General features: G+C 39.1%; 2 protein-coding genes across 7 annotated transcripts in view; one reads left to right on the forward strand and one right to left on the reverse strand.

Annotated features, from left to right (window-relative positions):
* Positions 1–12,393, reverse strand: part of OSBPL8 (oxysterol binding protein like 8) — a 208,715-nt gene extending 196,322 nt beyond the window's left edge. Inside the window, exon 1 of one of the 2 annotated variants that reach the window (XM_019039086.4) lies at positions 11,939–12,393. The gene's annotated coding sequence lies outside the window, so the exon portion shown is untranslated. The remainder of the gene's footprint in view (positions 1–11,938) is intronic. The other variant, XM_019039087.4, reaches the window with a different exon arrangement.
* The window catches only part of LOC109029067 (large ribosomal subunit protein eL21-like), a 124,941-nt gene continuing 110,912 nt past the window's right edge, over positions 12,365–26,393 (forward strand). For 4 of the 5 annotated variants that reach the window (XR_010129369.1, XR_008670630.2, XR_010129371.1 and 1 more), the window contains exons 1-3: positions 12,365–12,774; positions 14,783–14,846; positions 23,205–23,260. The gene's annotated coding sequence lies outside the window, so the exon portion shown is untranslated. The remainder of the gene's footprint in view (positions 12,775–14,782; positions 14,847–23,204; positions 23,261–26,393) is intronic. The other variant, XM_055359203.2, reaches the window with a different exon arrangement.

Here is a 26,393-nt window from a genome sequence, read left to right on the forward strand (position 1 = left end):
AAAACAATAAAAAAGAATAAAACAATGCTAGGAAATTTTTATGAGTAGAAAATGAAAGGAACAAATGAAAATTAAGGCTTCCAATGAACTTGCCAGGCAATCTAAACTCAACATTTAAAGTACCAAAGATAACACAGAAGAGAAGGAAAAGCAATGGAGGAAAAAATATCAACTACTGAACCAAAGTAGCTATCACACATGAGGCAGAGAAGTAAATGAAAAAGAATAACCCCTCACCCATCTAGATACACTTGAGAAACAGAACAAAAGACTTCCAAATAATTAAAATGCCACAAGGGTCATGTGTTTAAAGCTAAAATGCCATTCCCTGGAGCAAAGTCACTATTTTACACACAATTCTAAACAGTCTCATTCAGTTTCCCAGTAGCAAACAAGAAATGGCAAGATAATCGTAACAACATGCAAGTTGGGGTAGGGGACAACGAAAGGGGAAACAGAAAAACTATGAAGCAAGCAAGAATTCAGAGTTCAAGTTTTAGGACCAAGCGGCATAAAGGCACAAACAACTATACAAATCAATAGTGAAGGGACATAAGTGTATTTTAACACTGTATCATGATCATCATAATTTCTATGAATAAATCTGCATTAACAAAAAAACAGTTCAATAGGCTCTGTTTCTTCTGTTTATGAAGCTAGAAGAAGACTTCTAATAAAAGATGGGGCGCTAAATATAAACTTTCCCTCCAGTTACTCCAGATACTCCACTGAAATAAAAACAACTCATAAAAGAAAGAAAATCGTAACAGTAAAGAAATTAAAATTGAGGCTAGAAAGAAAATCCAACAAATTTCTGAGAAATGAAAGTATATGTGAGATTGACAGAAATAACAAGCGGAAAAAGTCACAGCCTCATTATAACCTTTAAGAGTGACATGGAAAGGATGGGAACCAATACGTCTGAGAAGATCCCCAGGAAAGCATGATTATAAAGTAAATGGTACAGCAGAGGGTGGAAATAAATAGTAGGGTTAAAAATAAGAGAACTGAGTATTACTTGACTAACTATAAGGGACAGCTATATCTCCCATCCCCTATTTCCAAGCAGTTTTTAAACAACTGACATTTTACCTCCAGGCAAAAAAACAAGTCAGCTTTTCCCTAAAGAAAGTGAACCACTATCTAGGGAAAGCTAAGCGGAGGTGTGGCACAGAGTAAACACATCTCATCCAGCATTTAAAGGGCCCATACATAGCCTAGCAGCTAGCTCCTCTCTCTTTTACCCTAAAACAATCTGCCAAGAGACAGATCCTACTCTGTACTACCTTGCCCCACAAAGTGCTCTGGCCAGAATTCCTACTCAAAGAAAAAAAAATCTAATAGGGAAAACAGTCCAAGGAACAGGGGAGGGAGGGTGACCAGGAACCTAGTCTGTCTTTCTTAACCATGAACGGACAACCAAGAATTATCAGGCACATAAGGAAAACTGAGCATGAAAAAAGAATGATTACAAAAACAAACATAAAAACTGACCGGAGGAGAAAAGGAGATAAATTAGACACAAGGAGACACAAGGTATCTTTAAAAAAATCTAATTTACACATTCTAAGACTCAAGATGACAATACAACATAGTGTAAAAATGGTAGGAAAAGAAAAAGAGAACAACAAAACTTACAGATTACCCCCAGGAAAATCAGCCAAAATACTAAAGGGGAAAAAAAACCCACAAAATATAAAAGATGAGAGAAGGAAGATCAAGACAGAAAGCAACTGCCTACTGAAAAGCAAAAAACATGATGAAGGGAGGAAATTATTAAAGACAGAGAAGAGTTTCCTGGAATTGGAAAAATAATCTGATTCAGACTGTAAGAGCAACTGAGTATCTAGACAAAGAGCCAAACAAAACAAAAATGATCTATACACCTCATTATGACTTTGTAGAAGATACAAAAGAACGGATTCTAAAAGTTTTCAGACAGAATAAAGAACAAATCACCTTAAAAGGATAGTGAATCAGACTGATACATGACTCCTTCTTTTTTTCTTTTGAGACGGAGTCTCACCCAGGCTGGAGTGCAGTAGTTTGATCTCGGCTCACTGCAACGTCCACCTCCCAGGTTCAAGTGATTCTCCTGCCTCAGACTCCTAAGTAGCTGGGATTACAGGCACCTGCCACCATGCCCAGCTAATTTTTAGTAGAGACAGGGTTTCACTATGTTGGCCAGGCTGGTCTCAAACTCTTGACCTCATGATCCACCCGCCTCGGCCTCCCAAAGTGCTGGGATTACAGGCGTTGATATATGACTTCTAATCAGCATCCCTAGATGCTAGAAGACAACAGAGCAATGCTTTCAGCGTTCTAAAGGAAAATTATTTCTAACTAACAATATTGTACCCAGCCAAATTATCAATCATTTGTGAGAATAGAATGGAGACTTTTTTACACAGAATTCAGAAAGTTTGCCTCTCATACATACTTCTTTTTCAAAGAGTTATTTGAAGATGTACTCCAATAAACAGATCAAGCAGATGTAAAAAAAAAAAGGAAAAAAAATATGTATAACAGAATGGATCCAATTCAAGAGTAAGGAGAAAGGAAGTTACAAGAAAAGACCTAGAAGAGTCCAAATGGAGGCAGAGTTACAGACAAATACAGATAAATAGAGAATGCAGCACAAAAGGCAGTATGCTGAAGAGTTGGGGTGTGGGGGGGCTGGTGTGTAGGGGAGGCTGTAATAGAGGCATATAGTACAAGAAAAGAGGGCAATTTAAGACACTAAGAAAAACAGGAAGTCCTATTCAAAAACTTTTTTAATTCCAAAGTTAGATTTTGGTCATATCCAAATTTTTTTTAATTCGATGGTCAGAATTGATAAAATAAATAAAATCTACTAATCCTCTATATTATCAACATGTTTCTTCTGGCAGTCCAGGGACAGAAAAGGAATAATCATCTAAGCACATTATCTGGCTTAGCATTAAATAATACTTACACAGTCATGGTATCAACACTATTTATTGGTTTTCATAATTTAGAGACAACCTGTGGACATGACAGCTGAGATTACAGGGGAAAAAACGTGTATTTGTTTAGGCCAGGGATGTCCAATCATTTGGCTTCCCTGGACCACATTGGAAGAGAATAATTGTCTTGGGCCACCCATAAAATACACTAACACTAACAATAGCTGATGAGCTTTAAAAAACAAAAAAATCTCCTTATGTTTTAAGAAAGTTTATGAATTTGTGTTGGGCCGCATTCAAAACTGTCCTGGGCCGTGCGCAGCTTGCCAGCCAGGGATTGGACAAGCTTAGTCTAGCCAATAAAAAGTACAGCTACTGGTTTAGAAGAAATAATAATAAGGTAATAAATGGAAAATTCAAGTAATTTCTAAAGCTGATAAAGAGAAAGGTGAATCAACATTAAGGCCGGGCACTAGGGTTCATGCCTGTAATCCCAACATTTTGGGAGGCAGGAGTTCAAATTCAGCCTATGCAAAATAGTGAAACCCTGTCTGTACAAAAAAAATAAAGTAGCCAGCCACAGTGGCACAAACCTGTAGTCCTAGCTACTGGGGAAGGTGAGGCAGGAGGATCCTTTGAGCTCAGGAATTCTGCACTCCAGCCTGGAGTGCAGGAGACAGGAGGAGACTCTGTCACTCAAAAAATAATACAAACATATATATAGTATATCAAGGAAGAGAGGAAAACACACACACACACTAGAAACTAGGATGTTTTATAAAAACAACATAGCTTCCTTTATCGGATATACAGAAATGAACTGTTCCCCACGAACCTTACCCAACCCCTAAAAGGCGAAAAAGTTCTTTAGTTAAGGATAATAGTTTCTTTCCATTTAAAATCATTTATTTCAGATTCACTCATTCACTCAATCTTTAAAGCAGTAGTTCTCTACTGAGAGTGACCTTGTCCCCAGGGAACATCTGGCAATATCTTGAAACATTTTTCATTGTCACAATTAAGAGAGATGGTACTAGCATCTAGTGAGTAGAGGCCAGGGATGGTGCTATACATTCTACAATGCACAGGAACACACAACAAAGAATTATCCAGCCCAAAATATCAACAGAGTCAAGTTAAGAAACCCTACTTTAAGAAAACTCTTCAGACTTGTATAGATTTTCTCTGTTCCTCATTCTTATCATGGTGACTGGGCGTAAGATAAAGCTTTCATGGGCATCTGGAGTATTATGATTAGCCTGAATACAGACCCATGGATTGCCCTGGGGATCCTCACAGGCCTCTAAGGTTTGAATATTGGCCCTCACAGAGTCACAATGGCACATGCTGATGAATATGTTGGAACAGTATCCAGAGGATCTCCTAACTTGGCCCCACCCACCTCAGCTCCTGCTGGTACGGATACTATTACAGTCTCGACTACCTCGTCTATCCAGTCCCTGGCTTATACTTAAGGCAACACTAGCTGCTTAACAAATAAACCCCAGATTTTCGGTAGCTTCACACAATTAAAATTTCTCATTAATATTACAATCCATTGTGGGTATTCCTATTTGGTACACAAATTTCTTTCACATGGTAAATTTAGGGACTGTAGAACATTCCAATCTTATGGTTTTACTATCCCTTAAGAGCCTAAACCTCTGCATCTGGCCCTTGAATTAGAAAAGAGAAGGTGAAGAAAGAATACCCATTTTTTCTGCCACTTCAACCCAGAAGTGACAACAAATTTATTTCTATTCACATTCACTAGTGAAAAACTAGTGGCAGGCACAGTGGCTCACACCTGTAATGCCAGCACTTTGGGAGGCTGAGGCGGGCAGATCGCTTGAACTCAGCAGTTAGAGACCAGCCTGGGCAACATGGTGAAACCCCATCTCTACCAAAAATACAAAAAATTTGCCAGGCACGGTGGCACATCCCTGTAGTACCAGCTACTCGGAAGGCTAAGGCACAAGAATTACTTGAGCCCAGGAGGCGAAGGTTGCAGTGAGCCAAGATCCTGCCACTGCACTCCAGCCTGAGCAACAGAGTGATACCCCATGTCTCAAAAAAAAAAAAAAAAAAAAGGTTGCAAGCAAGAGGGAGCACAAATTTTTGTGGGCAATGAAATGAATCTGCCCTTCCCACAACCTCTGTCTACTACATGGTCCCTCCCTCACACAACAGCAGCCTAATGACAGGCTTCCTGGCTCTCACTCTACTAACTTCTATTTCCTTCACTAGTCATATGTGAGAACATCCAGATCTCTTTCAGACCATGTAAGAACCATGGAAAACTCACAGAGTGCTATCTCTGGCCCCCTCTCTGCTTAAATATACCATTTTCTTCCCTTTTGGCCACCCCAAGTTAGCATAGGGCCAGTGCAATAGGCTAGTAAGTGGCTGTACCAGTTCTGAACTTTGGCAGTCTGGCTCCAGGGTTCGTGCTATTCTGCCTCTCCAGATTTCTAAAATAGGTGATAAGACAGAGCACTTCCATTACTACCAATGGATATTTGTAAAGCACCTACATCTTGCAAAACAGCCTAGAACTATTACAAACTCCACACTATGATGCACAGCACTGCTTTTCTTTACTTCCAAATTGCTGATCTTACAAGTTATTATAATCATAACAATGCACAAAATTACACACTAAGCAAAGCTAGTCTCCAGAAGTCCCTCATCCTACTCTCCACTTGAACAATGTACCTGTGCCCTCACATCCAAGGCACTCCACCTCATTACTCTACCCGGTAATAATGTTACTTAGATTGAACTTCTCTCTCTCCAGATCTACCATACTTCCATCCCATCAAAATATACCAACACAGATAGATTCCATAATTTCCACATGGGCCCCAGCCTTCCTTGTAAAAAATTATGTAATCTGACAAACTATTCCTGCTAATATGTAGGCATTTGGCAGCCAAAAAGCAAAAATTACCTTACTGGTGGTCATCTCAACAGGACAGATTTCAACTATACAGATCTGTGTCCCTCAAATATCACTAAATAGGCCTGGCATGGCAGCTCACATCTATAATCCCAGCACTTTGGGAGACCAAGGTGGGAGAATCATTTGAGGCTAGGGGTTCAAGACCAAGCTGGGCAACATAGTGAGACTCTGTTTCTAAAAAAAAAAAAAAAACTTAAAAATTAGCCAGGTGTGATGGTATTCGCCTGTAGTCCCAGCTACTTGGGAGGCAGAGACAGGAGGATCACTTGAGCCTGGGAGGTCGAGGCTGCAGTGAGCCATGGTAGTGCCACTGCACTCCAGCCTAGGTGACAGCTCAAGACCCTGTATCAGAAGAAAAAAAAAAAGGCCAGAAGAGGTAGCTCACGCCTGTAATCTCAACACTTTGGGAGGACGAGGCAGGTGGATCACTTTACATCAGGAGTTCGAGAACAGCCTGGCCAATATGGTGAAACCCCATCTCTACTAAAAATACAAAAAATTAGCCGGGCATGGTGGCATGCACCTGTAATCCCAGCTACTCAGGAGGCTCAGGCATGAGAATCACTTGAAACCGGGAGGCAGAGCTTGCAGTGAGCCAAGATCACACTACTGCACTCCAGCCTAGGCGACACAGTGAGACTCTATCTCAAAAAAAAAAAAAAAAAAACACTAAAAAAATAATGCACACCAATTCTGTGAATCAGCCTTATTCTTTAAAACTATTTTTTAATTATAACAACTTAGCTTTAAATACTGTTATCTATTATGTTCTTTAATTTCCAGTTACTCCGAAATTCTCTGAAATTCCCCAGTGAGAAAATGGCAACTGGATGAACAATAAAATAAATATTTGCTTTACTCTAAGTATTTTTAAGATTTAAAAATAGGATGTCAGTCAAATACAAGTAAAATGAGAGAAAAAAAATCAAGGCTATATTCCGTCTTCTTACAAAGTAAAGTGCATTTTATAAATGACACAACCAAAACAGACTCAGGAAGATCACAAGGTCAAGACGTATCAAGAGGAGCAACTGCAAATAAATTATACAAGGCAGTATATAATATGATGGTTAAAAGGATAGGCTCCAAAGTCAAAGGTCAGGTTAAACCTCAAGTTTAAATCCTTTTAGTAGGCTCTACCACCTACTACTTAACTTCTCTGTGCCTCAGGTTTAGTTCAAATCCTGGCTCCACCACTTATTTAATCTGTCAGTTGCTCAGGTTTAAAAAAAAAAGAAAATAGCCTGATTGCGGGGTGGTTGTCAGGATCAAATGTGATGACATGTCAAGTATTTCTAGAGTAGTACAGTACCTGGTATATAGCAGTTGACGCACATTAGCTATTAATATGACCTATAACAATTTCCCTCTGAATCTATCAAGTTTTCAAAAACTCTAAATCAAAAAGCTTCTCCTTTTTATTTGAAAAAAGTCAAGCTCTGAAACCATTTCCTCTTTTTTTCAGTCCTTTTTGAATATGGAAATTAGTAGGTAACTGGCTTATCATTTGATGACTCTTCTTAGTCTTTGTATAATAAAAAGGCTTAAGACTCTTCTTAGTCTTTTTATAATAAAATTCTCTTCCAAATATTATACAAAGGACAGACTGCTCCATGGATCAAAAACACTACAAAGAGTTCACAAAGTATAATGAAATTCTGAGATTCATAAATGAACAGCTACTGGCACAAAAAGCTTAGATAAGAAATAATGCAGATATCTGTTTGTTTGCTCAAGAAATACTGAATTTTATAATAAAACACAGATGGTAGAGATCTTCATGGCTTATAGTCACATCACTAAAAACAGAAAATATTTTTGGTAAATTTTTTCTTAATAACCGGAAAACCCCTTATTTCATCACAACAATGAATAGATAAATGACATTACAGGCAAAGACAATTTCTTCAAAAACAAATTATGTAGAGAAAAAAAGCTTAAAGGCTCAGATTTTCAGCTACACATATCCCTTACTTTGAGCTTCAAAAATTTGAGGCTTCTAGCACTCCTTGTGGTCTGTAACATTAAGCAGTAATACAATTAGGCCTCATTTCTACCAGAAAACATTAAACTGACTGAAAGAAAATTATCTAGAATTTTGATTCTGATCAATTTAAACATAATGCCATGAGTCATCTAGATGAGTCAAGCAAATATTAGAGTTCATGATAAACGAATCAAAATATGTTTTAAAGATCTGCAGACAAACGTTTTAATAATTTTGTATTTGCTGAAGTCCTCCTATGTGTGACACATTGAGGTAGGCACATTCATATTGAGGTATGCACTTTCACATGCATTATATAACTTTGTTCTCCCAACGATCATGGATTATTATCCTGATTTTACAAATGAGAAAACTAAGACCAAGTGATTTGCCGATGGAAACGATGCTTGTATAAGATTCAGTCAGAACACCAATTCAAATTTTCTGACCCTTATTGTACTTCCAAAACTCAAGTACTGTCAATCTCTGCTGTTGCAAAGCATGTAAATCTTTTTATTTAGGGAGAGGTGAAAATAGAGATGGGAGAATAAAAATTCTTCATAATGTTACAAAAAAACACTTACTGTGCTTTATCTGACATAATTTATTCAGTCTGACTTAAATGCTTTGCTGCACGATGTCTACCCCCTTAGACACTGCTTATCTTCAGACACACAGCCCACACCAAAACCTAACTCAAGAATCACCTCCTCCAAGAAAGTTTCCCAGATTAAATGACCTGTTCCCCTCCTCCCAAGCTAACATCCTTCCTTTATCATTTCGCTGCTTGCATTTAGTTTGGACTACATTATCAGATACTCCTTTTGTTCTCCAGTAATATATCTGGAAGTAGACATTTTTCATTCATTAACTATTGAGCATTTGGAGATTCAATGGTGAGCAAAACAGACAAGGTCCTTGCTATCACAGAGAATTTACATTATCTGGATCTTCAACAAAGGTAAAAATAACAGGGTATAAGAATATGATGCTCTAGGACTAGGATTTCTTCCCTATAAGGTCTCCGAAAATAGCTCTCTCCCTTGCAAGCTTGATAACACTTTTCAGGAAGAAAAATTCCTGCTATCACGCCTTCCACATGAGAATTTTATGACTTTGTAAGGATATGTGAGGGATGGGGACCAAGGTGGGAAGAAAGATAGATCTAAAATCTCTCAGGGGTTTCCCACATACTGCCATGAAATATGCACACAACATGAGTCTAGACATCTCTTCCTGTGTCTCATCACAAGGAAGCTATACTTTGGCCACAACTGCTCCAGTCAAGCACTTCTACTAATCTCCTTGTACCCAGCCACCTTCACTAAAAATTGTATATTTCTCAGAGGCTTTTTTTTTTTTTGGTGTTTTTTGAGACTGAGTCTTGCTCTATCGCCCAGGCTGGAGTGCAGTGGCATGATCTCGGCTCATTGCAATCTCCGTCTCCTGGGTTCATGCGATTCTCCTGCCTCAGCCTCCCAAGTAGCTGGGATTACAGGCACGCACTGCCACGCCCAGCTAATTTTTTTGTATTTTTAGTAGAGACAGGGTTTCACCATGTTGGCCAGGCGGGTCTTGAACTCCTGACCTCATGATCTGCCCACCTCAGCCTCCCAAAGTGCTAGCATTACAGGCGTGAGCCACCGGGCCTGGCCTCTCAAAGGCTTTTTTATTCAAGTTGTGTTTATGTCTTATTTGCAGGTCATTATTTATAAGATTAAGGCAGGACCTATGTCCTCTTTGAATTGCCTGATGCTCCAAGAACATTGCTATAAATGTTTTTAACTTTCAATATAATACAAACATTACAACATGACATTTCAGGCATTGTTATTAGGATAATATTAGGATAAAAGTTTTCCAAATTAATATTAGAAAACTAGATCTATGTACTGTATCAATTCTTTGTCTTTAATGCCTTAATTCTAGTAATCTACTTTTGAAGGATTATTTACAAACCAAAGCCAAGTTGAAATGTACTAACACTGGTTAAAATTCTGCAATTCATACTTTTAAACGAAAGATCCGCCAGACACAGTGGCTCATGACTGTAATCCCAGCACTTTGGGAGGCTGAGGCGGGCGGATCTTGAGGCCAGGAGTTGGAGACCAGCCTGGCCAACATGGTGAAACCCCATCTCTAATAAAAATACAAAAATTAGCCTGGCGTGGTGGCACGCACCTGTAATCCCAGCTACTCAGGAGGCTGAAGCATAAGAATCTCTTGAACCCAGGTGGCAGAGGCTGCAGTGAGCCAAGTTGCACCACTGCACTCCAGCCTGGGATACAGAGTGAGACAGTCTAAAAAAAAAAAAAAAATCCTTTTGTAATGCATATTTTACAAATTCATAATTTCATCATTTTTCTTAAAGCAAACTAAAACATAAATTCATTATACACAATTGTAAATTTATCCCCAAAGTGTTTTCTAAGGCTTTCAATTTTTAAATGAACCAAGGAACTGAATATTGACAAATGTATAAGTACCCTGAATGTGTTATAAAAAACCTATTTGACTGTGTTTAAAATGCAATAACATTCTAAGGAAAATATAGTAGCATCTTTCCACAGATCAGAGATTCAATAACTATTATGATTCAATCAAAGAGAAATAAACCATGGCCATTTTTAATTAAACAGGCATTTCTAAGCACCTGTGTACACGGTATTGCTGTTCAAATGGTTGACATGGAATGTGACTGCAATAACTTGATGTCCATAATTAAAGACCCAAAAGGTAGCTTAAGTTTCATCTATTCCCTTTCTCAGCCCTTTGAGCAGGTATATTATAGTCACTCCATACACGGTTAATATCAAAAAAAAATAAAAGTAACAAACATTTGAAATTAGTTGTACTTTTATAGAGAACAGTTTTAAATTGCATGGCCTTACTTTTCCTTTTCCAACCTATTTTATAAAACTAGCATGATCTTAATAATTTCACTGCAAAACAGGTTCTAGCAAGCATAGAAACTGATCATAGCCTCTCAGCAAAATCAAGTTTAGATGAAACTCTAGGAAATTAGCAAAATTTAACAATCAATTCACCCACGATTCTCCACAATTCTTGCTCTCTCTAGATACTAAGGGAGCAAAAACTGTTTTAAAGGATTATTTCAAAAGCAGCACTAATTTTGGGAAAAACTTAACTGCCATGCAGGAGACACTGTATTACTACTCAGACGTCATTTATGTCTTCTAGCAGCAGAAAGGCAAAAACATCATTAAATTTTTTATTTAATGCATATATACTTACATTATCAGTTAAAGTTTACCCATCTGTTTACGTTGTCCAAGTTACCTATTATTTCAGAAAGCATTTAAATAAAATGAAATTAGGTTACGTTCTGCAACGCAGATGTGTCTCATAAAGAAGAGTGTTAAATGACTTTTGTGAATGGAAAATCTGCATATACTGTTGCTTCGCCTCAGCCAGTCTTGAGTGGGTGGTTCAATGAACCTAAAGCATGCTGCATGTGAAGCTCCTCGGAACATGATTCCACTCCTGAGAGAGGGCTTAGAAACAAACATTAAATTTAAAAGCACAGCAAAGGCTTGGCTTTCCTCCTACGTTACAAGAAGGCCGGGAGAACTGAGGCTTAGAGGAACAACACCGTGTCGCTTGGCTCTGCAAAGGCGGGTGCGGTCTGCGGTGCGCGGCACAGCCTCCTCTGGGGCTGTCACAGGAAAAAAGGAGCCTCGCCTTAACCGCACCGAGCGACAAAGCGCCAGCTCTCCTGGGCGCGGGGGCTCCCAACGAGGCCCATGCCATCAACCTATCAAACTTCAGGAGGGACAGACACCCGGGGCGGTCGAAATGCTCCAACAGCCTCCCACCCCCGTTCCCCTGCCGCGGTTTTTGTAAGGCTGCAGATGCACCTACTGTGGGCCCCAAAACACTCCACCCTGCCAGCCCTTCCAATCCCCTTACTCCAAAAGGGAACAAAGGAGCCAAAGAACTCCTCGGCGGGGGTGGCCAGGAGTCCCCGACAGCCCGAGCTCAGAACGTGGCAATAAGGGTGCGCACCCAGCACCCCAACCTGAGGAATGGAGCAACACTCACCCGTGCGGAGCTCCCAGGGAGGCGGGACGCAAGGAGCCGGTTCCTCCGAGGTCGCCGCGGCGCCGGGGTCCAGGGCCCCGTAAGCGTCTAGTCAGACCCCAACTTCTCTCGGCCGCTGTCGTCGGCGGCAGCCGGGGCGCGAGCCTGGACGAAGGGCGCTGCCCAGCGGCCGCGGAGGCACTGCCGGATCAGCCCCCGAGCGGGGCGGGAACTTTCGGCCCCGAGGTCCACCAGCCAGGGCGGACCCCCACCTTCCCTCAGTCGGCTTGCTACCGGCAGCGGCTACTGCGGCGTCCAAATCTAACACTACAGCCGCCGCCTGGCCAGGAGCGCGTCGCGGCCTAATGTTGTCATCCGCCGCGTCGCCGCCTTTCTGGGCACCCAGAACCGCCAAGATCCTTCACATTCTAGTGCCCTCCCCCTGCCCCGCCCGCCCCCCGATCACGGGCTTCGGCCACGCCCTCTTCCGGTCACGTGACGGTGCGCGGAGGCGGCGGTGGAGTTGCTTCCCCTGCTAGGCGGGCTCGAACCGGGCGGGAGTCACTGTCCACCTTGCTTCGCCAGGGTGTTATCGCCAGCCAGTCCCCTTCCGCATGACCAAGGGCAGCCTCAGGAAGCGAGCCCACCACCGTCGGCCCGGCGCCTGTTGATCGGCCAGGCCTTCTGGGCCGGTCGTACCGGGCCCTTCCTAACCTGAGGAGATTGCATAGTAGGGCTCCCTGGTCTGGTCAGGGCTCAGTTAGGACCCCTCTCCAGCCTTAGGCTTGGTGAAAGCTTTAGCGAAACAGAAAAAAGAACGCATCGTGGTGTAGAGTGTATGGCCTAAGAAGCATTCGGTAACTAAACTACTTGTTCCTATTTCTAGTGGCACATTAACCGTGGCATTTAATTTACTGCTTTCCTCATTAGAGGTTTTTTTTTGAGGAAACGGTGTATTTCAATCATGCTGGGATGAAAACATCCTAGCAAACTTATCTTTGTTCCTTGTTATGTTCAGGATCCTGCTGCCAGTTTTACAGTCATTAAGTTTTACAGTGTGTTAGGTTGGTGACAGTTTAAACGGGTACGCAGGAATTTGACAGTTCCATTTTTTAAAATAAAGCCTAATTCTTGATTTTTTTTCTAATACCTTAATTTTTTTTTCCTAATTCCTTAACTCTAGGACTTAACCTTTTGCTTTCTTTTTTAGCCATGATCCGAAGAACCCTCTAGCCGCCTAATGAAATAGCTATACAGAAGTAAGGGAGGTAGAATAAAGATCATACTCAAACCCTGATCACAATGAAGGCAAATGAGAAAGCTTTCTGTAATAATTAAACTGGGGTCATAACTCATTTTCCCTTCTAGCCCAGAACTAAGGATTTTTTTCTTAAGCTATTCTCATCTCATTACATTTTCTTAACAAGAAATCAGAAGGCATTCTGATAAGCTGGATACATTGAAATGAATAAGCAATAGACTTTGGCCTATATAATCCTTATTATTAATATATTTCATAGCAGCTCTAAAAAAATCATAGACTTACATTGTTTTATGTTACCCAAGAAAGAAAACAAAGGCTGCCAATGAAACTATGCCATACCGCTGATATGTAAGGCACCTTTAAGCCACATCTTTTTCCTTTTTTTTTTGAGACAGGGTCTCACTCTGTCTCCCAGACTGGAGTGCAGAGGCGCAATCTCGGCCCACTGCAATTTCCGCCTCCCGGTTCAAGCGATTCTCCTCCCTCAGCCTCCCGAGGAGCTGAGATTACAGGCATGCGCCACCATGCCCAGCTAATTTTTGTATTTTTAGTAGAGAGGAGGTTTCACCATTTTGGCAAGGCTGGTGTTGAACTCGTGACCCCAAATGATTCACCCGCCTCGACCTCCCAAAATGCTGGGATTACAGGCATGAGGCACCGCGCCCGGCCTGAGACACATCTTGAATTCAGAGATGTAAACATGTCAGAAACAACGAGTCTTAGAATCTCTGAGATATTGTCATGAACTGGGAAACAACGAGTCTTAGAATCGCTGAGATATTGTCATGAACTGGTGTTCCAAAGAGGAAAAGATTCTACCAGGTTCTGTTCTGAAGCCTGAGAGACTGCAGTACAAATAAATGTGAAGGAAGTTTATTATTCTGTGACATTATTTCAGCAAAGCTAGTAACTTTGGAGTTTGTTAACAGATTAACTTGTCTCCTGTTTTCTAGAGGCATGTTTTTCAACCTGCAACTCAAAAATCAATTTCATTTTTATATGAAATAGGCTAGGATGTAATACAATATAAAATACCAGAGTGCATAATGTCTAGTAAGGGCAAAAATTGCTTCCTGAAACTTTTTGTTTCAAATATGGTGGAAGGTGAGAGTATGTCCTATGTTGTGATTTAAACACTTTCTTACTGTGAGTTGCAATCAAATAGATTTGGAAAAAAATGTTCCTAGAGCATAGATAACATGCAAAATACACCATCTGGACCCCGTTTTTCTGGTACTTTTATTTTACTTTGGAAACTGAGACTAAAGATTAGAAAAAGGTGGCAAATTGCCTTGCCTAATTCTCTTCTGCTTCAGCCCCAATTTCATACATTGGCTTTTGAAAATTTGATCATTTGTTGGAAAAAGCAATGTACTGGAAGCAAGGAAGCCTAGGTTACAGACTTAGCTAATGAGATGTATGACTAGATAAATTACTCCCTGCATTTCAAGTTCCAATCAAGTAGGACCACATGCTGTTTGAGAAATGATACTAAACCACCTTTTTTTTTCCCGGTGGATGGCAATCACATTGGAAACAAACAGACACGGTATACTCAGGATTATGCAAATTACTGACCGCCTACGTTTAACTTCTTTCAGCTCCACTCAAAAAAAAGAAAGTCCTAATGCAAGTAATCGAAAGTGAAGATGTTGCAAAACAAATGTAAGTATATCTTTCACAATCTTCTCTACTTTAATTATCACTAGTATAATAGTTACTTGTCATGAATAACTAATGATTTTGACATACTTAACAACTAATTGCAACACAAAAATATACTAATCCACTACAGTTGAAAAATCGTTTTTTCAGATCCTTTCAAATCTGATATTGTGATTCCAGGAATGATAATTCAATCTAGCATTTTCAATGTAATGACAACATAAACAGAAACTGATATGTGATCCTGCACTGTAACTGAAAAATATTCAGTAACTCCCAGAGATACCCTGCAAGTTTGCTACTCTTACAATGATTTTAAGAATGACGTTTTGAAATAAAGCTTTTTTATTATAACGATCCGATTTTAACTCCAATGAGAATTCATCTCTTTTGCCTACTGCTTTATTAATTATACATTTCTAAGAATGGGAAGTTCTTTCCAAATTAGTTTAAGCACTGACAGGCTTGACAGCCTTTCCCACAGTATATTTCAACCCTGACCTAGAATGACAGAGATGTTGCTTGAGGTTGTTTGCTTTTTTCCATTTGGCTTATCCCATTAGACACTTATGTTGCTGACAATTACTAATCAGGATTCTAGACTAAAATCCTCATTTTCTGGAAGAGAATTTAGATTAAGAGCAACCTCAGCCATAAATAAGGTATTCAACACAGCTTTGAAGACTTGTATTCTTGTTGGTCATGTGATTTGCTTTAGCCAGTGCTTTGTGAGCAGATGTTAAATGCTAAATCAAAGCAGAGGCTTTAAATTTGATTGCAAAATTCACGTCAATCTCTTACTCTTGTGCCACCTGCCATGAGAAAGGTATGTTCCAGATAAGATCTCAGAATAAGAAAATAGATGGAGCAGACCTGAAACTCTCACCCCGTACAGAACTGAAGCAACTGACTTGCAGCTCCTGACATACGGCTACTGATGTGAAACAAGAGTAAAACAAAAATATTTGTTGTTGTGAATCACAAATATTTTTGAGATTGTTTGTTGCATAGCATAATCTTGCAAATCATCTAAAGTGAATTTGAGCCAACAAATTCATGAGTCAAAGGCTAAGTGTACTGTGGAACAATAATATTTGTCTATTTAATAAAATAAATAACAGACATCTACAAACTAGTCAACCAGCTATTTGGTAAATATCCACCTAAAATTTATGTTAAGAAGCAGTCTTTATAAAATCTATAAATTTGCATGCAAAATATTTGCATGTAAGATATTTACATACTGATTTTAAATATTTCTGTTTAGTATTATTTGTCTTAAATATCCCTTGAGGAAAATTTGGATAGTAAAGTATAAAGAGAATATAGGATTCTGTTTCTAGAAATATCAAGGACTAGTTCACACTGGTCACACTGAAAACAAAATCCCTGGAAAAAACATTTTTTAAATCTTATTAAATATACTGATTAACTGACAATAGGGTAAGAAATTATTAAGTTAAAAAACTAAATGAAGGCAGGAACCTAGAGTTTAGCAGAGTCAGCCAACTTTTATCTCAAGGGCATGTGCTAAACCCAGTTACTAGGAGCATTGGTTTTCATGACCTTGTAAGAAAGACACGAAACCCATTACCTGCATTATACACACACACACACACACACACACACACACACACACACACACAAACTGCAATTCCAAGGATTATAAATTTGATGTAAGGATATACTAGAAATAAACTTGCTGCTTACTAGCATAGGCACCCATCCCCCAGAATCTACAAAGAAAATTAGCCGTCTTAGACCTTGGCACCTAGTGGACAGGGGAAAAGCAAAATCGTATCTGAGAATTTGGAACCGCAATCCAATTCTCACACAAAAACATAGCTTGAATTCATACTAGCTGGGTGGTCCCCAAAAACCTCAGGCTAATAATTAAGACTTTTTTTTTTTTTTTTAGACAGGGATTCTCACTCTGTCACCCTGGTTGGAGTGCAGTGGCACGATCTCAGCTCACTGCAACCTCTGCCTCCCAGGTTCAAGCAATTCTCCTGCCTCACCCTCCCAAGTAGCTGGGACTACAGGCACGTGCCACCACACCCAGCTAATTTTTTTATTTTTAGTAGAGACAGGGGTTTCACCATGTTGGCTAGGCTGGTCTCGAACTCCTGACCTCGGGTAATCCGCCCACCTCTGCCTCCCAAAGTGCTGGGATTATAGGCATGAGCCACTGTACCTAGGCGTAATTATGAATTTTTAACTGATAATGCTCTCAGAAACCTGGCAGAAGCAAATACCAATCCTCTCTGGAGGAACCCACCTTCATCTTAAGCCATAAAGAATGACTATAAATAAAATTTTAAGGAAAATGAGCAGCTCACATTTAAAAAAAAATAACAAGCACAGAATAAGACACCATTCGTGAGAAACAGTACAGACTCAAGACAGCACAAACAAATTCTAAAAGACTTCAGATCCTGGATTTACAAGTCACGGACTGGGCCAGGTGTGGTGGCTCATGCCTGTAATCCCAGCACTTTGGGAGGTCAAGGCAGGCAGATCACTTGAGGTCAGGTGTTTGAGCCCAGCCTAGCCAACATGGTTAAACCCCCATCTCTACTAAAAATACAAAAATTTCGCCTGTAATCCCAGCTGCTGGGAAGGCTGAGGCAGGAGAATCGCTTGAACCCGGGAGGTGAAGGTTGCAGTGAGCCAAGATCGCGCCACTGCACTCCAGCCTGGGCGACAGTGAGACTCCACCTCAAAAAAAAAAAAAAAAAGGGTCACAGACTGTAAATAACAATATTAAATATGAGTAAAGGAATAAAAGACAAGTTTGAAAATATGTGCAGAGAACAAAAAACTAAAGTAGGAATGAAGATTTTGAAAAAAGCAAATAGAACTAAAAGAGTTGAAAAACATAAATGATTAGAATAAAAACTCAGTGGACAAATTTAGTAGTTCATTTGACACAGCAGAAGTACAAGCCAATGAAATGGAAGATAAAGATGAAGTTATCTCAAATGCAATAAAAAAAGAAAACATAAATTAAAAATATAGAAGAGACTTTAAGTGACATGGAGGACATTGTAAACAGCTCTAAAATCTAATTATGACTTCAGATGAAAAGGAAAGAGCCAGTGGGCCAGAGGCAGTATTTGACAAGATAATGGTTGTGAACTTTCCAGAACTGATGAAAGACTCCAACTCACAGACTTAAGAAGCCTCCCAAATCCCAAGCAAGTTAAAGAATAATAAAACCACGCTGAGATATATCACAGTGAAACTGTAGAACACCAAAAACAAAAAAGAAAACCTTAAAAGCAACAAAGAAAAAATATAGTTAATCTTCAAAGTGTCAGATAAATGACTTTTCATCAGAACCAGTGAAAAACAGAAGACAGTGGAATAATATCTTCAGTGGACTAAAAGAAAATGACTGTCAGCCTAGAATTCAGTACCCAGTGAAAAAAATATTTCAAGAATGAGGCCAAAATAAAGGAATTTTCCGGCAAGCAAAAGCAGAATTTGCTGCTAATAGAGTCTCGCTAAAGGAAAGTCTAAAGAAATTTCTTTTTTCAGACAAAAAGAAAATGATCCCAGGCCAGGCACAGTGGCTCACGCCTGTAAATCCCAGCACTTTGGGAGGCTGAGGCAGGAGGATCACAGGAGTTTGAGACCAGCCTGGACAACATATTGAGATTTTATCTCTACAAAAAATTTAAAAATTAGCTGGGCATGGTAATGTGTGCCTGTGGTCCTGACCCGGGCGGCTGAGGTAGGAGGATTGCTTGAGCCTGGGAGATCAAGGCTGCAGTGAGACATGATCACACCATTATACTCTAGCCTGGGTGATAGAGAGAGATCCTGTCTCAAAAAAAAAAAAAAAGAAGAAGAAAATCAACTCAAATGGAAGGTCTGAGAGTTGATAATAAACGAAGAGCATTAAGAGTGGTAGATATTTGCCTAAATCTAAATACAATTGACAATGCAAACAAACAGTAAGTATTGTTAAAATTATTTTAATACGTTTTTTTAAAGAAAAAAATAATCACATATATAACATTAGAAATAGACCCAACCAAATTTGCATTTTATGCCTACTATTAAACAGACCTCATTAGACAAAGTATTTTACAAACTAGTACTATTATCTCCATCTGATACATACCTTTTATTTTAAAAGCAAAAACATGATACTTTCTTCTTTTCTCATCCATAGAGGCAAATTGTATTAATATATTATTGGTATTCTCTTTTTAAATAACAGCATTTTAAGTGTTTTTCTTCACAATGACATTCTTATTTCAAATTTACATAATGTACCAGTGAAGATGATGTATTATATAATTAGACTAAGAAAGTAGCATATATTTAGGAGATCATGATTTAGAGTAATAAAAAGCAGAATTATATACTATTTTCACTTAACTATGAAGTATTAATGATTCACTCCATAGATGTCTATAAATGAAAGTTCATCATAACAAATTATATAATTATGTATTCACAGGTTAAAGACAATTAAGTCTTATTGAAATGCTCTGCCTACCCTTTCCGCCCACGTTGCCTATTCAAAATTATGTGCATGCTATGACTTTTAACACCATCTTGGGAAATAGCTAGAAATTTGTGCACAGGTATAAGGATTGACTCCTGAGTTTTAACTCAATTCAGAGGACATCCTAAATTCAAAATAAATTATAATAATAATAAGAACCCATTTCTTTCTGATAGCTACTTAGACTACAAATTTCCAATTGTAAATGTGTTTTTCATTTCAATTTTAGGAGAGTGTTTTTTTTTTAAGTTTATCATGACTATTTAAACATGGGAAGCTTAGAACACATAATCCCTTAGATTTCCAAATCTGTAAGTATAATGCAAATGAATTATACCTTACTTTCTTTAAACCAGAACCTTTCTCTTTTTTCCCCTCAACCACATGAGATCATTCAAAGTATATTTACTTATATACTACTTTGTTTTTGTTTTAGAATCAGGGTCTCACTCTGTCACCCAGGCTGAAGTGCAGTGGCGTGCATTACAGCCTCGAACTCCTGGGTTCAAGTGATCTCCCTCCTCAGCCTCCTAAGTCACTGGGATTACAGGCATGAACCACCACACCCTAGAATATTTTCTTGATAAAACCAAATCTATAATTTTATTGAAGACTGTCCAAATGACTTTTATTTATATCTCTTAATATATGTAAAAGTGTATACATTACTAGTATTCCTATTAGCTACTAGATTGCTAGCTAATTACAAGATTATTCCAGTTAGCTTTGTCCAGCCTGTATTTATACAAGTATATGAAACTCTTGAGAAGTCACAGTAATTAAATTTTCATAAACCAGGTTGTATATTAATTCTTTCAATTTAATAAGTTATCAGTTTGTACTGGGTCCTACACTTATTTACAAAAAAAAATTATCAAGTATCTGTATGTTGTTCTACCTCTTTCCTGAAATGAGTGTAAAGCTAACAAGAGTCCTCACCCTATAAACCAGCAGTATTTCAAAACTCATTGTTACTGTTCTGGGAGTGAAGGTGCCGTATATTCTTACCGCATTATCAGGTAGCAACCATCTACTCACTCCTCCCAACCACAGGTACTACCTAGATGTCTTTTGCCAGATCTCCCAGGTATTTGCCTCTTTTACCTCTACAGAACACTGGTACCCAGAAGTGATATGGTGGAAAAAGAAGGCGCCTACCCTATATTCCAATAAAGTCTGTCCACTGCATTCCTGTCACGTTCATTCCTCTGTTCTAGGCCCTGTTGATATTCTCCCCTAGTTGTTTCCAGTCCATTTCTATGGGAGCCTTACTTTTGTCTGGTATTCTTACATGCACAGCTGAGACCAGACTCCCAGTCTCATTCCCTTAATTGTAACCTTTAACCCTTAATCCCTGTAATATCCTCCTGGAACTGGGATTGATACACCTCTATTGAAGACTTTATCTTTGAATGTCAGCTCACTTCCAGACATGGCCACCAACTCCACCCCATGATCCCACATTGTTATACTCCCCACTTCCTTCTGCAGTCAGCAAATAGACTTGGACCTGACATTCTTTGTGTCCTAAGCCCCCCACCCCTTCCTTAAGTTACTAAAGTAGTACACCAAAAGAATACAATTATCTGAACTGAGGGCGGGGAAAATTCCAGAGAAAAATGACCTTCGTGCAACAAACAAAGGCAAGAGAGTAAAAGGGAGGGCACTGTTAGAGATTTAAAATAGACTTATCAGATATATCAACCAAGTGCAATACGTGGATCTTTACCTTTATCAGATTCGAACTCAAACAACTTACAAAAAGATATAATGAGACAATCAGGAAAATTTTAATACCAACTACATATTACAGGATATTAAGGAATTATTGTTAATTGTCTTAGCTGTGATAATGGTACATTATTATGGTTTTTGTTTTTTTAATGTCTCATTTCCTAAAGACATTCTAAAATGTTACTGGGTCCCTGCTTTAGGAAAGAAAAAAAAAGAAGACTTTCAGAGTATGTCACTTTCTTTTTTATACCTGTCGGTCAATTCCATGGGAAAGTATTACTACTTGTTATTTTCTACCCTTAACCAAATACAGTAATCATTTTCTCCTTATCATATCTATTATTATTTTTTAGTAGAAGTGTTCAAATCAAAAGCAACCCATGCTGCCTACCTGGTATTTGCTCCAAACATCTATTAAACCACTATGGAAGGCCTAACATCATAAGACTGGTGGTAAATAAATCTGATTGAGCATGTTAACATGTTCAAATTTATATAAAGCATTCTGCAAATACAGATTACTCTAGAGATGCTAAGAAGCAGATGTACTGATCTCGTTGGCATTGGCATTCACATGATTCAGCTACAAATAGAATTTGAACAGATTCCAAATGCACAACTGTCAAATTCATAAAAAGTAGCAAAAAAAAGTCAAATAAAAATTTAAGCTTTGCCTAGAATAGCAGTGACTGTGTTTTAAAAAAATCGAAATATTCTGTTAATGTTTTATTTGTTCAGTGCTAATATTTGACAAGAACTAAGTACTTTGATTTCCATTGAATTCGCAGTGATAGCCCAGAAACTGTTATAAGTTAGTATTACTATTGGGTCCACAGAAAACCTCAAAATACATTTTAACCAAAATTACAAAGTTAATACAAATTTGATTCACTGAAGTAGTATAGTGCAGTGTGTTTGAGTTCTAACACCAAAATCAGACAGATCTCAGTTCTAACCCTAGCTTTGTCATTTACCACCAAGGCTGTCATCTGTAAAATCATCTGTAAAACAGGAGTTTAAAAAAAACTCTTTTATAATATTATAAGAATTAAAGAACTCAAGAAATATAAACTATTATGATCACTACGTTTTGGGAATATTATGTTCTATACAATATTACTAACTGTATTTTCACTACACCCAGTTGGAGGAAAATTACACACAGACCATACACTCTACCATCCTCTCATTGATAACAAGGCTTTTGTAGCAACTGGCCTGATTCTGAGGTTTATAGAAGATACATAGGCAGGCATGACTTCAGGCCATTATGCAGCTTTATGTAATAATCTACACAACCCCTAATATGTACGTATCAGGATCTTTCATGTGATGTGAAAATGAAAGCCACTTCCTTAACAACCAGGAAACACTAAATTTCAGAGTTATGTTTTCCATTCAAGTAAATCTCCAGCCAGACCTTCTCTTACAATACATGGAGTTAGCATTCCCAGCCAGTCCCCTCTTGCCACACTTATTTCTTAGTATAACAAATTACAGTAAATAAAACTTATCAGCCAGGCACTGTGTCTCCCGTCTACAATCCCAGCAATTTGAGAGCCTGAGGTGGGAGGATCACTTGAGGTTGAGAGTTCAAGATCAGTCTGGGGAACATAGCAAGACCCTGTCTCTACAAAAAATAAAACAATTAGCCATGTGTGGTGGCACATGCCTGTAATTTCACCTACTTGGGAGATTGTGGCAGGAGGATCACTTGAGCCCAGGAGTTCAAGGCTACAATGAGCTATGATTGTGCCACTTCATTCAAGCCTGGGCAACAGAGAAAGAGGGGACTGGCTCTAAAAATAAAAACAAAAACAAAACTTACATCTAAGGATGATGCAGTAATGCACACATGTCCTTATTATTATTCTTTTGCCTTCACAGTGTTGCTTAGCAACCCAGAACATCTTATCTATGATTTTGGGTGTAAAAATGGCTTTTTGAAATATTTATTTGAAATCTTTCTTTGAAACATGTAAGATAGATATAAAGATTTCAGGCGAATTCAAGTTAAACATTTAGGGCTAGAATACTTACAGGTTATATATTTTTATATAGTATCTTTCATGCTATTTGATTAATGCACAACTATTGATATTTAGAATGACAGCTGAATTGATGATATGATGACAGGCTCATCCCTCCATTGTAAACTATGGTAAGTAATTTGTATGGCATTGCTTTGATACTACACAGATGTCCAGTTCCCCTTCAAACATAAACCTTATGCTTTAACACTTATTGAAAACCCTTACATGAATCAGTAATTTCAATAAGAATTGCAAAACAATTATAAATATATCATTCCTTCTACATTCTGACTTTCTTTGGTAACCTAGAGCTTGCCTTTATTACCTGAAACTATTTGGTTACCCTGAAATATAACTCCTACTAGAAAGGAAAAGTAAATAATAAGTCTTAGCTTTTAATTACTAATTTTCAAAGTAAATATATTTTGCAGACTAATGGAAAAATTTGAATTTGGGTTTTAGATAAGATAAAAATGTATTCACTTGGAAAGGTGAAGATTGTTAATTTAAAAAAGTAAATAGGTTACAAAACCACACATTGAGTATGGTATCATTTTGGTAAAAATATATTTATATATTTATGTGCATATATAGGAATAAATAATGAACTGGGAAGATATACACCGAACTGTTAATCTCTGGAAAGGGGGTTGTTTTTTTTTATTTTGCTGATATGTAGTTTTGTACTTTCTACTTGCGTATGCTGGTTTTATAATAATAAAAGGTTATTTTAAAAAGAAAATCACTATTTTCCACTGAGCCCAGATACAGCTTCTGAATCACCATCAACATGAGACTGGTACATTCCAGCATGGGAGGCTGCCAGGGCATCAGTCCAGCTGGTTACTTCTTCAAAGAAGTAACTACTGATTTTCTTTTGCCTATTGATTTCCATTGCCTATGCATCTTACCCGTGGCTCAAGATTACCTTGGCACTAAATCCAATTAGCCTTTTCACTTTGGCAGCCCTTATCAATTGGCAACTTCTTTGTCTCTTGGTTTGCTTTTGGTCAAAAATTACCTTCTTCTTTAGTTTTTGAGTCATTATATCCTCTTGGTTTTCTTCCTACCTTTCTGACTCCTCAGTCTCCTTTGAAAGTTTACAGCTTCTTTAATTTCCCCCACAATTCCATACTCAGCCTTCTCTCTTCACTCTATATCTTTTTCCCAAAAAAGGGAGGAGAAAAGAGAATACATTTTATGTTCTAATTCTTGTTAATCTATCAGATAGATATCTCTAGCCTTGTTCTCTATCCTGAAGAACATAGTCACATATATAATCACAAATTATTATAATCTCCATTTAGACATTTCACCTGAAAAATATATAAAACTTAATTCAATCTCTATGCATTAATTTTTCAATAGTTATTAGTCATCTTCTGAGCATCGGGTTATGCTAGAAACTGAAATATATATTAGCGTGAGTAAAACTGGCATAGCTGGAAATTAAGTTGAAGAAGTAAATAGAGGCCAAATCCTATAGGAGATGTAATGGAATGTGTATTAGTCTGTTCTCACGCTGCTAATAAAGACATACCCAAGACAGGGTAATTTATAAAAGAAAGAGGTTTAATTGACTCACAGTTCCACATGGCTGGGAGGCCTCACAATCATGGCGGAAAGCTAATGAGGAGCAAAGTCACATCTTACATGGTGGAAGGCAAGAGAGAGAGCATGTGCAGGCGAACTCCCTTTTATAAAACCATCAGATCAACCAGGTGCAGTGTCTCACACCTGTAATCCCAACACTTTGGGATGCTGAGGTGGGCAGATCACCTGAGGTCAGGAGTTCGAGACCAGCCTGGCCAACATGGCGAAACCCTGTCTCTACTAAAAAATGCAAAAATTAGCTGGGTGTGGTGGCGCGCACCTGTAATCCCAGCTACTAGGTATGCTGAGGCAGGAGAATCGCTTGAACCCAGGAGGTGGAGGTTGCAGTGAGCCAAGATCGTGCCACCGCACTCCAGCCTAGGCAACAGAGCAAGACCCTGTCTCAAAAAAAAAAAAAAACAGCTGGGTGCAGTGGCTCATGCCTGTAATCCCAGCACTTTGGGAGGCCAAGGCGGGCACATCACGGGGTCAGGAGATCAAGACCATCCTGACCAACACAATGAAACCCTGTCTGTACTAAAAATACAAAAAAATTAGCCGCACATGGTGGCACGTGACTGTAGTCCCAGCTACTCAGGAGGCTGAGGCAGGAGAATCGCTTGAACCTGGAGACAGAGGTTGCAGTGAGCTGACATGGCGCCACTGCACTCCAGCCTGGGCGACAGAGCGAGACTGTCAAAAAAAAAAAAAACAAAAAAACCATCAGATCTCGTGAGACTTATTCATTATCACAAGAACAGCACAGGAAAGACCCACCCCCATGATTCAATTACCTCCCACCAGGTCCCTCCCAAGATGTGTGGGAATTATGGGAGGTACGATTTGAGATGAGATTTGGATGGGGATGCAGCCAAACCATATAATTCTACCCTGGCTCCTCCCAAATCTTAAGTCCTCACATTTCAAAACCAATCATGCCTTTCCAACGGTCCCCCCCAGAGTCTTAACTCATTTCAGCATTAACTCAAAAGTCCACAATTCAAAGTCTTATCTGGGACAAGGCAAGTCCCTTCTACCCATGAACCTGTAAAATCAAAAGCAAGTTAGTTACTTCCTAGATACAATGGAAATAAAGGCACTGGGTAAATATACCCATTCCAAATGGGAGGAATTGGCCAAAACTAGGGGGCCACAGGCCCCATGCAAATCTGAAATCCAATAGGGCAGTCACTAAACCTTAAAGTTCCAAAATGATCTCCTTTGACTCCATGTCTCACATCCAGGGCATGCTGATGCAAAAGGTGGGCTCCCATGGCCTTGGGTAGCTCTGCCCCTGGCTTTGCAGGATGCAGTCAGTCCCCATCCTGGCTGCTTTCACAGGATGGCATTGAGTTTCTGGCTTTTCCAGGTGCACAGTGCAAGCTATTGGTGGGCCTACCATTCTGGGGTCTGGAGGACAGTGGCCCTTTCTCACAGCTCCACTAGGCAGTGCCCCAGTGGGGAATCTGTGTGGGGGCTCCCACCCCACATTTCCCTTCCACACTGCCCTAGCAGAGGTTCTACATGAGATCTCTGCCCCTGTAGCACACCTCTGCCTGGACATCTATGCATTTCCATACACCCTTTGAAATCTAGGTGGAGGTTTGCAAACCTCAGTTTTTCCATGCACCCACAGGCCAAATGCCATGTGTAAGCCACCAGGGCTTC

Source organism: Gorilla gorilla, chromosome 10 (assembly GCF_029281585.2).
Source record: "Gorilla gorilla gorilla isolate KB3781 chromosome 10, NHGRI_mGorGor1-v2.1_pri, whole genome shotgun sequence".
Classification (NCBI taxonomy): domain Eukaryota; kingdom Metazoa; phylum Chordata; class Mammalia; order Primates; family Hominidae; genus Gorilla; species Gorilla gorilla.